We start from the raw sequence: 9,655 nt of genomic DNA, 5'->3' as shown, positions 1-9,655 counted from the left end.
CAAACTATGAACATAGCATGTGATTGTGTTAGTTTATTGCTACTGTTCTGTGCATGTTAAGTATGTGTTTCTATGACCATGATATCATGCAACTCCCGGGAACCGACGGAGTGCCTTGTGTGTATCAAATGTCACAATGTAGCTGGATGACTATAAAGGTGCTCTACAGGTATGTCGGAAGGTGTCTGTTGGGTTGGTATGAATCGAGATTAGGATTTCTCACTCCGTATGATGGAGAGGTATCTCTAGGGCCCACTCGGTAATACAACATCATAATGAGCTTGCAAGCAATGTGACTAAGGTGTTAGTCATGGTATCTTGTATTACGGAACGAGTAAAGAGACTTGCGATAACGATATTGAAATAGCTATGGAGATACCGACGATCGAATCTCGGGCAAATAACATACCGATGGACAAAGGGAATAATATACGGGATTGATTGAATCCTTGACATCGTGGTTCCACTGATAAAGATCTTCGTAGATTATGTAGGAGCCAATATGGGTATCCAGGTCCCGCTTTTGATTATTGACTATAGAGTGTCTTAGGTCATGTCTGGATAGTTCTCGAACCCGCAGGGTCTGCACACTTAAGGTTCGGTGACATTTCGGTATAGTTGAGTTATGTATGTTGGTGACCGAAGGTTGTTCGGAGTCCCGGATGACACCCTAGATGTCACGAGGAGTTCCGGAATGGTCCAGAGACGAAGGTTGATATATAGGAAAGAGGTATACGGGTTTCAGAAAGGTTTCAGACACTATCGGTAAAGTACCGAGAGTGACGAATGGGTTGAGGGGTTCACCTGGAGGGGCAACCCACCCCAAGCGGCCACGTAGGCCCAAGAAGTGGCGCACCAACCCCTCGTAGGCTGGGCGGACAACCCCTATGGGCCTATGCGCCGAAGTGTGAGGAGTGGATGGAGTCCGAACTGGAGGAGGACTCCTCCCTAGCGCCTCCACCTTCCAATCGGAGGAGGACTCCTTCTCTTGGGCGCCACCCCTTCCCTTCGTCCTATATATAGTGAAGAGAAGAGAGGCAGCCGCACCTGAAACAGGTTATGGCACGCAACCCCACCCAATTAGGTCATGGCGCAACTCCCTCTCCCTCCTCTAGTTCGTCCTACCTCTAGATTGATTCGCTAGCGCACGACGCATCCCTACCGGATCAGCTCCGCCAACACCGCCGCCATGCCGTCGTGCTGACGGAGAACTCATCTACCTGTCCAACCTCGCTTGCTGGATCAAGGAGGTGGAGATCGTCATCGAGGTGTATGTGTGTGCTGAACGTGGAGGTGTCGTCGTTCGGTACTAGACCGGAACGGATCGTGATGGGATCCTGGGACGGATCGTGATGGGATCCTGGGACGGATCATGATGAGATCGCGGGACTGATCGTGATTGGATCGCAAAGACCTTCGACTACATCAACTGCGTTATATACGCTTTTGCTTAGCGATCTACAAGGATATGTAGATGCACTCCCCTCTCTCGTGGATGTTAGTCTCCATAGATAGATCTTTGTGAGCGTAGCAAATTTTTTGTTTCCTGTGCAATTTTCCCCAACAATACGACCTCCACCAATCAATCACACTCCACGGCGAGCCGAATCCATGAGTACCGTCCATACAAACAACAACCTTGGGGGAGTTTTGTTTCATTATAATTTGATTTGATTTTTGAGCACGGAACTGGGCATCCCGAATACCAGCCACTTTCTTGTGAATGATAGTGAATCGACACATATCGTGAGCATAACCCACCTAGCATGGAAGATACTAACATCCCCTAGTCATTACATGAGCGATTCGGGCATACAAAACAGAATATTATTTGAAGGTTTAGAGTTTGGCACATGCAAATTTACTTGGAATGGTAGGTAAATACCACATATAGGTAGATATAGTGGACTCTCATGGCAAGAAACTGGGTTTAATGGTTTTTGGATGCACAAGTAGTATCTCTACTTAGTACGAAGTGTTGGCTAGCAAAAGGTTCTAAACAAGCACCACATGTTGGAGGATCCATAACAATATAACTACTATGCAAACATACCCAAACATAACTCATTAAGTTGTCTTGCTTGTCCAACTCCAACTAATTTGCTCAAGTTTGAAAATAATTAATGGGGCTCACAATCATAGAAGATGTCCAAGATAGTATATTTATATGTGGAATCTCTCTTCCTTCAATATTCTTTCATGAATTGTTCAAGTGACCAATGCGAGTGTTTGCTAACTCTCAATAAATTTTACCACCTCCATGGGATAAGCATTTAAAACATATATAATTTGAGATTTATGATATTCAGTTCATTCAACTATTTACTCATAGGATATAAGTGAAGCACGAGAGTAAATGACAAAACTACTCCAAAACATATAAGTGAAGATCAATGAGTAGTCAAACAATTAAGTAGTTATGTGAAGACTTTCGCCTTCTCTCTCAATAAATATTTTCAGATCGGAGTATTTTATTTAAATATCAAGCAAAATAAAAATAGCAGTCCAAGAATAGGACGCGTCATGTGAACAAATAAAAATTTAGGCTCAACATAGGCTAACTGATAGTTGACGAAGAGAGGTGGGATGCGTAGCATCCCCAAGCTTAGATGCTTGAGAGTTATTGAAATATTTACATGGGGTGCCTTGGACATCCTCAGGCTTGAGCTTTTGTATCTTGTTCAATCCTCTCATATCATGGTTTCACCTATTCTCAAAAACTTCATCCACACAGAACTCAAAAAGAACTCATGAGATAGGTTAGTACGCACAATAATAAATCAACTCTTCATGTACTGCTAAGTAATGTTGTATAATAATTTTCAAACATCATCTACTGTTTACTATCATTTACACAATTAATATCTACTAATATAGGATATGTAAGCTATAGGATAAGTAGATAACAAAACTATGTAAGCAATGTGCCCAAACAGAAGAGTCTGTAGAAATTTATGAAAAGAGTGTACTTCTGTAACTCAAAAAATTATGAAAACTTAGTACATGCTATATAATTTATATGAAAACACTATGTAAAAATTTCAGAAACTTTCCACGTTCCAGTAAAATATGAAAATTCAAACACTACAACAAGGGTTTCTGTTTTTACATAGCACACATCAAACCATGCGAAGCAAGCATCCTAATGCAATTCTTGGAACTTTTTTATTGAAAGAAAAATTATAAATAAAATCTAACATACATAAACAAAATAAAATGATACTCCAATAAAAATTCATATTATGTGACAAATAAAAATATAGATCTAAGTAACATTACCGATAGCGTTGGAGACGAAAGAGGGGATGCTTCCGGGGCTTCCTCAAGCTTAGGCACTTGAGTCTTCCATCGATATTACCTTGGAGGTGCCTTGGCCATCCCCAAGCTTAGGATCTTATAACTCCTTTTTCTCCTCATATCGGTGTCTCACCCAAAACTTGAAAACTACAGTCACATAAAACTTGACAGAACTTCGTGAGAAGGCTTAGTGTAATAAAGATAGATCATTCACTTAGGTACTGTCAAGACAAAATTCATAATTGTTCCCACGTGATACTGATGACCCACAAGTATAGGGGATCGCAGCAGTTTTCGAGGGTAGAGTATTCAACCCAAATTTATTGATTCGACTCAAGGGGAAGCGAAAGAATATTCTCAAGTATTAGCAGTTGAGTTGTCAATTCAACCACACCTGAAAGATTTAGTGTCTACAGCAAAGTATCAGTAGCAAGGTGGTATGATAGCAGCAGTAGCAACAGTAACCAGTAGCAGCAAAGTAACAACAGTAGCAACGGAGTAACAATAGCATCAGTGACAGCAGTACCAGCAAAGCAACATAGCAAGGACCAGTAGTAAAAGACTCGTACACATTGGATTTGTGATGGATGATTATGCCGGATGTGATTCATCATGTAACAGCTATAACATGGAGAGATATGTAACTAGCTCCCGTTCGTCAATCTAATGTAGGCATGTATTTAGTATGTAGTCATACGTGCTTAGGGAAAAGAACTTGCATGACATCTATTGTCCATCCCTCCCGTGGCAGCGGGGTCCTAATGGAAACTACGGGATATTAAGGTTCTCCTTTTAATAAAGAACCGGACCAACACATTAACACGTGGTGAATACATGAACTCCTCATACTATGGTCATCTTCGGGAGTGGTTCCAACTATTGTCACTCCGGGGTTGCCGGGCCATAACACATAGTAGGTGACTACAACTTGCAAGATAGGATCTAAAACACACATATATTGGTGACAACACAATAGGTTCAGATCTGAAATCATGGCACTCGGGCCCTAGTGACAAGAATTAAGCATGTCAAAGTAGTAGCAACATCAATCTCAGAACATAGTGGGTACTAGGGATCAATCCCCGTCAAAACAAACTCGATTACATGATAGATCTCATCCAACTCATCACCGTCCAGCAAGCCTACGATGAGATTACTCACGAACGGTGAAGAGCATCATGGAATTGGCGATGGAGGAAGGTTGATGATGACGATGGCGATGATTTCCCCTCTCCGGAGCCCAGAACGGACTCCAGATCTGCCCTCCAGATGAAGAACAGGAGGTGGCAGCGCCTCCGTATCGTAAAACGCGATGAATCCTTCTCCCTGTTTTTTTTCCGGGCGAAACGGAATATATAGAGCTGAGATTGGAGGCGGTGGAGCCTCGTGGGTCCCACAAGCCCTCACGGCGCGGCCAGGGGGGGAGGGGGGGGGGGGGTTGGCCGCGCCCCCTGGGCTTGTGGCCCACTGGCTCACCCCCTCCGGTGGATCTTTGCGCAGGTATTTTTCATTAATTCCAGAAAAATTCTCCGTAAATTTTCAGGTCATTCCGAGAACTTTTATTTCTACATAAAAACAACACCATGGCAATTCTGCTGAAAACAGCGTTAGTCCGGGTTAGTTCCATTCAAATCATGCAAATTAGAGTCCAAAACAAGGGCAAAAGAGTTTGGAAAAGTAGATACGGCAGAGATGTATCAACTCCCCCAAGCTTAAAGCCTTGCTTGTCCTCAAGCAATTCAGTTGACAAACTGAAAGAGACAAAAGAAAAACTTTGATGAACTCTGTTTGATCTTGTTGTTGCAACTATGTCTAGCTCATAACCAGAATCTCAGCAAGATCACAAGCTAACCACATATGCAAAAGACATCTAGGTCTCACGGTAAACTCATATCAAAGGCATAATCAACTAGCGAGCAAATAATAATAAGCCTCAAATGTCAACACTTCAATCAAAACAACATGAAGCAATACGAACAGGTGGTATCTCGCTTGCTCTTTCTGATACCGCAAAACATAAATGCAGAGCAGCTTCAAAGACCAAGGGCTGACTAAACATTGTAACTCATGGCAAAGAAGATCTAGTCAGAGTCATACTCAACACAGTTAAAAGCAAAGCATAAAAATGACAGAGGTGCTCTCTAATTGGTGCTTTTATAAGAGGAGGATGACTCAACAGGAACATTAATAGACAGGCCCTTCGTAGAGGGAAGCATTGATTTGCAGAGGTGCCAGAGCTCAAGCTTTTAAAACAGAGATAATAATTTTGGGTGGCATGCTTTCATTGTCAATGCAATGACTAAGAGTTCTCAACATCTTCCACGCTACACATGCTATAGGCGGTACCCAAACAGAAAAGTAAAGTTTTGACTCCCCCACCACCAATCAATCACACTCCACGGCTAGCCGAATCCTCGGGTACCGTCCATACCAACATAAATCCTGGGGGAGTTTTGTTTGCAATTATCTTTTCGATTTGAGCATGGAACTGGGAATTCCAATTACCAGCCCCTTTCTCGTGAATGATAGTGAATAAACACATATCGAGGATAACACGCCTAGCACGGAAGATACTGATATCCCCCTGTCACCACATGAGCGGTTCGGGCATGCAAACAGATTATTTCTTGAAGGTTTAGAGAGTGGCACATGCAAATTTACTTGGAACGACAGGTAGATAACGCATATAGGCAGGTATGGTGGACTCACATGGAACAACTTTGGGTTTATGGAAGTGGATGCACAAGTAGTATTCCCGCTTAGTGCAAGTGAAGGCTAGCAAAAGACTGGGAAGCGACCAACTAGAGAGTGACAACAGTCATCAAAATGCATTGAGATTAACTAACATTGAATGCAAGCATGAGTAGGACATAAATCACCATGAACATGAATATCATAGAGGCTATGTTGATTTTGTTTCAACTACATGCATGAACTTGCACCAAGTCAAGCCACTTGAATCATTCAAAGGAGGATACCATCCTATCATACTACAACAGAGTCATCTCAAAATCCATGTGGGCATCCAAGACAAACCATTATAAGCTCCTAGCTAAGTAAGCATGGCATAAGCAACTATGATCTCTAAGTTGTCATTGCAAACATGTTTCTCTCACAACAAAGCTGAATCAGGCACGATGAGCTAGTCATATTTACAAAAACAAAATAGATCGAGTTCGTACCAGCTTTTCCAGGCTCAGTCACTTCATCATATATCGTCATTATTGCCTTTCACTTGCACGAACGAACGATGTGAACAATAATAAGCGTGCTCATGCATAGGACTAAAGCTGGAATCTGCAGGCAAACACAAAGGAGAAGACAAAGTAATATGGCTCTTTAACAGGTGAACATATATGCATGCGAGAGCCACTAAACATTGTAACCATAGTCTTATACCTTGACCCAAAGAAAAAGAAAACTATTCACACGGGAAATCTCCCAACAAACAAAAGAAGAAAAAGAAATTCTTTTTGGGTTTCCTCAAACTAGACAGACACACGAAAATAAAAACGAGAAAAAGGAAATAAACTAACATGGATGATACAGTGGCAAAGTGTGAACACCGGCTAACAAAGTGAGAGCATAAGCAAGAATGTAAAGTCGGTGAGAACACGTACTCCCCCAAGCTTAGGCTTTTGGCCTAAGTTGGTCTACTCCCATGGATGGTCCTGGAAACACCCAAATCATAATGGGGGTTATATGGGAGCGCTGCAGGCACTGCCTGAATAGCTGCCTCACGGAGACGAGCAAACTTTGCCTCCCTCTCATAGTCCTCTCCCTCTCCTCTGGTTATGTAATATATCCATTTTACCTGAAAGTCAAAGAAGGAGGAGCAGGAAGGGTAATATGGAAAACACGCTGCAGGTTAAATATCAAAAGGTCTAGGAGGGATTCATCATCCCTCTCAAGGAACTGGTAGCGTGTCAAAGCGACGCGGTCAAGGAAAGTTGTATGGAGCGGGGGATCTCCTTCGCGGATAGGTACTCCAAGAAAATTTCCTATGCGAGTGGCATAGATCCCACCGAAGAAATCCCCTTCTTTATCATTCTTATTCAGCCTCCTTGCTATAATAGCTCCCATGTTGAAACTTTTATCACCCGTTACTGTGCTCTTAAGGATATTAAGGTCGGGTGCGCAGAGGTGACAATGCTCAATCTTGCCATCAATGCATCTGTCTATGAAGAGGGCAAAATAATGCAAGGCAGGAAAATGAATGCTCCCTATGGTAGCTTGCGTAATATCTCTAGTTTCTCCAACAGTTATGCCAGAGAAAAAAATCTCTAACCGAAGATTTAGGAGGATCATTGAGGCCACCCCAAATAGGTATCTTGCAAATTCTATTGAAATCCTCTAAATCCATGGTATATGATTTGTCATAGAGATCAAATAGTACCGATGTGTCACGGCCAACTGAAATTTGAATCTACGAACAAAAGAGGCAGTGAGAGCAACATACTGTTCACATTTATCGGAGATGAGATCTTCGAGTCCGACGTTGTGAACAAGTGCATCAAACTCATCTTTGAAACCTGCCTCAATCATAAATTCATCAGAAGGCCATTCACATGGTTGTACCTGCGCGTCCCTTGGTTGGTAAGGATCGGGCTCCCGAATTGCAAGACGGGGACCTCTCTTGCTTGAGTAACCACCATGATAATTTCTCCTGAACATCTTCCTTTTCTGAAATTTTCAGTGACCAAAGGAAAAATGAACAAGGCTCAACTAAACTCATAGCAACTACTCCCGCAAGTGCCTCGAGGCCATATTACGCATCAAAACTACTTGGGACCAGCTAAAATCAGCATCAAAAGCTCTAGAACATGGTGACCAAGGCAACAAAAATACGCGGAGTATAAGGCACTAGAGCAAAAACCTAATTGGACCAATGGAGGAGTCACTTACCAAGGAGTAATTTCCCCAAAACAGTTCGGAGAACGGTGCTTTGAGCAAAGAGATCGAAAATCCCAGCAAGAGGAGCAAGAACACGGGTTTGAGCTGCGAAACGATTTTTTCTGGAGGTAGGAGAACCTGATGAGAGCAAGAATGAGTGGAGGGGGTGCCTGTGGGCCCCACAAGACTAGGCGGCACGGCCAGGGGGGTGTGCTACGGCAACAAAAGTCCTTCCCCGGTAACGCCAGGAATTCTTCTTGCTATTCTCTTATTTGCGTCGGTTTTTCCCTTGAAGAGGAAAGGGTGATGCAGCACAGGAGCAGTAAGTATTTCCCTCAGTTTGAGAACCAAGGTATCGATCCCGAAGGAGGGTCTCATCAAGTCCAGAGTACCTGCGCAAACACAAACGAGCTTGCACCCAACGCTTCAAACGGGTTGTCAATCCCTTCAAGATTGTTTGCAAAGTGAGATCTAATGGCGAAAAGTGCAACGAAGTAAAAAGTGTAAGGCTGAAAATGTGGTGTGGAGTAGACCCGGGGGCCATAGTGTTCACTAGAGGCTTCTCTCAAAATAGAAAATATCACGGTGGGTTAACAAATTACTGTCGAGCAATTGATAGAACCGCGCAAAGTCATGACGATATCTAAGGCAATGATCATACATATAGGCATCACGTCCGAGACAAGTAGACCGATACTTTCTGCATCTACTACTACTACTCCATACATCGACCGCTATCCAACATGCATCTAGTGTATTGAGTTCATGACAAACAGAGTAACACCTTAAGCAAGATGACATGATGTATAGGGATAATCTCAAACCAATGATGAAAACCCCATCTTTTTACCCTTGATGGCAACGACACGATGCGTGCCTTGCTACCCCTTTTGTCACTGGGTCAGGTCACCGCACGGTTTGAACCCAAAACCAAGCACTTCTCCCATTGCAAGAATCATAGATCTAGTTGGCCAAACAAAACCCGCAACTCGAAGAGAATTACAAGGATATGAAATCATGCATAAGAGAGATCAGAAGAAACTCAAATAAGATTCATAGATAATCTGATCATAAATCCGCAATTCATCGGATCTCGACAAACACACCGCAAAAGAAGATTACATTGGATAGATCTCCATGAAGATCATGGAGAACTTTGTATTGAAGATCCAAGAGAGAGAAGAAGCCATCTAGTTACTAGCTATGGACCCGTAGGTCTATGGTGAACTACTCACGCATCATTGGAGAGGTCATGGTGTTGATGAAGAAGCCCTTCGTATCCGGATCCCCCCTCCGGTAGGGCACTAGAACGTGCCCCAGATGGGATCTTGCGGAGACAGAAGCTTGCGGCAGCGGAAAAGTACTTCCGATGTTCTCCTGATTTTTGTGGAATTTTTGGGGATATATAAGCGCAAACCCTAGGGCAAAGGACGTCCAGGGGGCCCACAAGCCTGTGGGCCGCGGC

The sequence above is a fragment of the Hordeum vulgare genome, chromosome 6H (assembly GCF_904849725.1).
Source record: "Hordeum vulgare subsp. vulgare chromosome 6H, MorexV3_pseudomolecules_assembly, whole genome shotgun sequence".
NCBI lineage: Eukaryota > Viridiplantae > Streptophyta > Magnoliopsida > Poales > Poaceae > Hordeum > Hordeum vulgare.
This window is presented reverse-complemented; position numbering follows the sequence as displayed.